The sequence below is a fragment of the Chrysemys picta genome, chromosome 22 (genome assembly GCF_011386835.1).
Source record: "Chrysemys picta bellii isolate R12L10 chromosome 22, ASM1138683v2, whole genome shotgun sequence".
NCBI lineage: Eukaryota > Metazoa > Chordata > Testudines > Emydidae > Chrysemys > Chrysemys picta.
The window spans coordinates 15,845,138-15,850,673 of NC_088812.1; positions in this window are offsets into that span (position 1 = coordinate 15,845,138).

The following is a 5,536-nucleotide window of genomic DNA, read 5'->3' on the forward strand; positions in this document are numbered from 1 at the left end:
TTTGGAGAAGCACCTGGCAAAAATACCAGAGGGGGGCAGCAGCCTCATGAGCTGGCCCAGGATCCACCCAGAGAGGGCAGGAAATGCAACTATCCGGCCAGCTTCTGGGCTCAGTGATAGTGGGTGAACCCAGAGCTGGCACTAGGCATAAGCAGACTTAGGGCCCCAAGCAGCTCCACGGGGTTTTTATTCTATTAGGTTTTTATTATGTGTTGGGGGGGGCCAAAAAAACTATTACCGCTTAGGGCCCCCAATGGGCTAGCACCGCCATTGTGTGGCTTGGCTGGAGTTATTCCGGCTTTACACCATCAGAACCTTGCGCATCATTAGGGAAGCCGCCAAAGACACACGAGTTGTGCCCAGAAAATAAAAGGAAAAGAAAAAAGCAGAGGAGAGAGAGACAATGAGGTGTTTTGCAACGGCCGGTACCTGAGGTCCTATGTCCTTTTTCATGTGAGGTTCAGGGCTTCTGCGCAACAGGGAATTGATGCTCCCCCCCATCACTACAACTTCACCAGTAAATGCAGTACTGGGAGCACTAGTGTAGACTATACTCTGTAGTGCAGATGCCGTTGGAAGCACCACGTCACATAGACGTGCTCTGAGGGGGTAAATATCCCCCAGTGGTTGCAACAGTGGTGAGCTGTCACAAGCGGCAAAAATATCCACACGTGGACACAACATGCATAGCAGACAACGCAGGATAGACGTGCACTTGCAGACTTGTGTAAGCTCGTATGCATGACTGGCCTGACAGAGGTGCTTCAGGCCAGCCTTGGGGGTTACTGGCAGATTTGGGGGGTCCTGGGCTGGAATGACATGGGGGCTGCAGGTCAGGACTAGAGCTGGGTGGAGAAAAGTTTTCATCAGAATTTATGAGATTGTAAAAAAATTTCTCATCTCAAATTCAGGAGAAAAAAGTCAAAATACTGAGAATTTTCATGAACCAAAAATCTGGAAAAAAAATAATTGGTTTGGGTCAACTGAGCTTGTTCAAAATTCTCAAAGCTTTTCCATTCATCCAACCCTTGCAAAATTATTCTAGTTATCTTACATTGCAAAACAACAAGTCATTCCAAAGCAGAATTCTTGGTTTGGAAAATGCCAAAGCGGGACATTTCAAACCTTTTTTTCTTCAGAATTTTTCAGGTTGAGAAATTCCTCAAAACCCACCCTTTCCCGTTCCAAGTTTTAGGGTTGACTAATCTGCATTTTCCAACGAAAAAAACATTTCCTCAGAAAATTCCCCACTGGCTGTAGCCAGGATTGATAAGCCATGGCATTTTCCAACTTGCTGATAAGGAATATTAGGAAAAACTTTTTCACGAGGAGGGTGGTGAAGCACTGGAATGGGTTACCTAGGGAGGTGGTGGAATCTCCTTCCTTAGAGGTTTTTAAATCAGGCTTGACAAAGCCCTGGCTGGGATGATTTAGTTGGGGATTGGTCCTGCTTTGAGCAGGGGGTTGGACTAGATGACCTCCTGAGGTCCCTTTCAACCCTGATCTTCTATGATTCTGTGGCATTTTCCAACATGCTGGCTGGTTTATGCCTGCAAAGTCGGGCAAATTCATCCAAAAAGGGATGGGGGCAGACTGGGTCTTGCCCACATGCTCAGGGTCTAAGTGATTGCCACAGTTGGGGGTGGGAAGGAATTTTCCCTCAGGACAGATTAGCAGAGAGAGAGGGGGCTGGTTTCACCTTCCTATGGGGCATGTGTAGGGTGACCAGACGTCCCGATTTTATCGGGACTGTCCCGATTTTTGCTTCTTTGTCCCGCATCCCGACCGATGTTTGGTCGGGACACTGGACAAAAAAGAAATGTTGCGCTCCGCCCCCCGGCTCCGCCCCCTTCCCCCATTGGCTCCCTCCCCAAATCCCCGCCCTGGCCCCGCCTCTTCCCCAACCACGCAGCATTCCTCCTCCTCCCTTGGCGGCGCAAGCCTGGGAGGGAGGGGGTGGCGGCGGTGCCTGGATCCTGGAGCTGGTGAGTCAGCTCTGGCACCCAGGCACCCGGCGGGCAAAGGGGGGCTGGCAAGGGAGGGAGACGGGGGGCTCAGCTTTGAGCCCCCCGCCGCGACGGAGGGCTCCTGCCTGGGGTAGCACGGTGGGTCCAGGCGGGGACAGCGTGGAGTGGGCAGGGGCCAGTTAGGCGGCATGGGCCGAATCCCTGCTGCTGCCAGGGAGCCCTGCGCCTCTCCCTCCTGCTCGCGGCCGCGGCTCCTTCCCGGCGGGACACGCCCCCCGACCTGCCCCGGCCACATGCGGCACGCGTCCAGCTGCTCCTTCCCGGCGGGAGGGAGAATAGGCGCGGGGGACGCGCGCCGCATGTGGCCGGGGCGGCGGGAGGCTCGTCCCGCCAGGAAGGAGCCGCAGCCGCGAGCGGGAGGGAGAGGAGCGGGGCTCCCTGGCTGCAGCGGGGATTCGGCCCCTGCCGCCCACCCGGCTCCTGCCCGCTCCGCGCTGCCCCCGCCCGGATCCACCACATGCCGCATATGCCCGTGGCGGGCCGGGGGGCGGGAGGCTCCGCGGGGAGGGCAGCGCGCGGGGCCAGGGCCTGCTAATGCCCCCGGCCCCTTTTAAACGCCTTTTTTTTTTTTGCTCCACCCCCCGTTTTTTTTTGCTCTGCCCCCACCTTTGTTTTCCCTCCCCCCCATCCCGATATTTTGGAATGCTGATCTGGTCACCTTAGGCATGTGTCACTTGCTGGTTTGAACCAGGAGAGGCAGAAGGTCCCTAAAAGTGGGGGGGCCACCGGCGCCCATACTGTGGCCCCACCCTCTGTGCTGCCCCCTCCCCCTGAAAGCCCACACCTGCATCTCCCCTTCCCTCCAAAGTCCCACCCCCGTATCGACCCTTCCACAAGGCCCCACCCTGCACTGCACCTTCCCCCAAGGTCCCCCCTCACACCGCCCCTTCCCTCAAGGGCCCCCTCACACACCCTCCCTTCCCCCCCAAGACCTCGCCCCCTCCTCCCCATTGCTCATCCTTACAGCTGGCTAAAAAGTGGGAGGATCATGGCCCCCCGGCTCCCACTGTTCCAGTGCCCCTGGTTTGAACAAGGGTGTCCAATTTGTGGGTTGGATGTATTCCTGGAGGTTTCATCACATGACATCATCTTTAATTAATTCCTGGAGACTCCAGGCCAATCCTGGGGGGTCAGCCACCTTAGTTTGAACTAGGGTAAACGGTGGATTCTCTGTAATGTGACGTCTTTAAATCAAGCTTTGAGGACTGCAGTAACTCAGACAGAGGTTCTAGGCCCACTACAGGAGTAGGTGGGCGAGGTTCTGTGGCCAGTGATCAGAGTAGATGATCATGATTGGTTCCTTCTGGGCTCGAAGTCTCTGAGATTGCAGGCGCTAGTAATACATAGATTACAAGAATATCCAGTTAATTGTAAATGTAGAATCATAGAATATCAGGGTTGGAAGGGACCTCAGGAGGTCATCTAGTCCAACCCCCTGCTCAAAGCAGGACCAATCCCCAGACAGATTTTTGTCCCAGATCCCTAAATGGCCCCCTCAAGGATTGAGCTCACAACCCTGGGCTTAGCAGGCCAATGCTCAAACCACCGAGCTATCCCCAAACCACCATAGTAAAAAGAACAGGAGTACTTGTGGCATCTTAGAGACTAACAAACGTATTTGAGCATAAGCTTTCGTGGGCTACAGCCCACTTCATCGGATGCATGGAATGCCACAAGTACTCCTGTTCTTTTTGCGGATACAGACTAACACGGCTGCGGCTCTGAAACCTGTCAATGTAGTGAAATCCCAACAGTTCCAGTGGGCAGGGCATGTCGTTGGCCCAGCAATACTCACACCTCCAATTAGCGATCAACGTTATCTGAAAGCACCACAGGAATGTGAATTCATTGTTTCATTCACTGTAGGTGCTGGATATTCATATTTAAACAGTATGACAGCCAAATGACTTCAATTGGTTAATGATTCAACCCCACCGTGTTCTAGTAGCGTGTGTTGCAAAGAGCCGCAGGAGACACATTAAAGAGAGCCTCAGTCGGAGTATCACTGAGGTCGCATGACAACCATAGGCGCCGACTCCATGGGGGCTCCAAAATTAGTGGGTGCTTAGCACCCACCGGCTGCCAGTTGCCCCCGGCCAGCACTACCCACCTGCCGGCAGCCCCACTGATCAACTCCTCCCCCTCCCTTGCAGGTCCTCCTGCCTGCCGCAATCAGCTATTCCGCTGTGCGGAAGGAGGAGGAGCGGGGACGGGGCCCGCTGGGGGAAGGGGTGGAACTGGGCGGGAAGAGGCAAGGAAGAGGTGGGGTGGGGGCGGGAAGAGGCGGGGCGGGATTGTGACCATGGGGGAAGGGGTGGGATGGGGGTGGGGCAGAGCAGGGGTGGGAAGAGGCAGGACGGGATGGGGGCTTGAGGGAAGGGATGGAGTGGGGGTGTGACCTGGGGCTGAGCGGGGGTTGAATACCCCCAGGGAAAGTCTCCATAAATCAGCCACTGATTTACCCATCCTTTAAAAAGGGATGTGGGCTCACATTCAACCTCGGCCCACAGTCAACCTATGGAACTCCTTGCCAGAGGATGTTGTGAAGGCCAAGACTATAACAAGGTTAAAAAAAATTAGATAAGTTCATGGAGGATAGGTCCATCAATGGCTATTAGCCAGGATGGACATGGACGGTGTCCCTAGCCTCTGTTTGCCAAGAGCTGGAAATGGGCAACAGGGGATGGATCACTTGATGATTACCTGTTCTGTTCATTCCCTTTGGGGCACCTGGCATTGGCCACTGTCGGAAGACAGGATACCGGGCTAGATGGACCTTTGGTCTGACCCAGTATGGCCGTTCTTATGTTCTTATTCTTCCCAGCCTTCCACCCCAACCCAGACCCATTAGCCTGCATGGAGTGTAGCTTAGGATCAAAACTGGCCCATAGCACATGTTATGATCATTGGTCCACTGGCTCCCATATGCTGCCCGATGCTCCTATAGAAGGTAACCTCCCCCACCACACACACACACAAGGAAGCTGGTGTCTATGATGATGACAGAAGACCCAACCTCCATCCTTAGAGGTTTTTAAGGCCCGGCTTGACAAAGCCCTGGCTGGGATGATTTAGTGGGTGTTAGTCCTGCTTTGAGCAGAGGATTGGACGAGATGACCTCCTGAGGTCTCTTCCAACCGTAATCTTCTATGATTCTATGACAGAGCAGCTAAGCATCTCCTGGAGGGACATTTGCATGGTGGCCATTCAACCATAGAGACCACGGAGAAGGTGGAGGAGTCATGCCGAGCAAGTTTTATTGTCTCGTAATGGGAACTATCCTCAATGGGAAAAATATGCCCTTCCCTGGAAGAGGTGGTATCCACGGGGGAGAGTGCCCAAAGCCCTCCGGTCTATCCAGCCAGGGAGGAGGAGACAGAAAACAGCTAATTATCAAAGAAGAGTGTTTGGAAAGGATATTAAATCTTGTGCTTCAAAGTATATGTTGAGCTCTCACCATTATGAATGAGGATGAGAATTCTGTGAGAGGACAGGTTATCCTACATCTG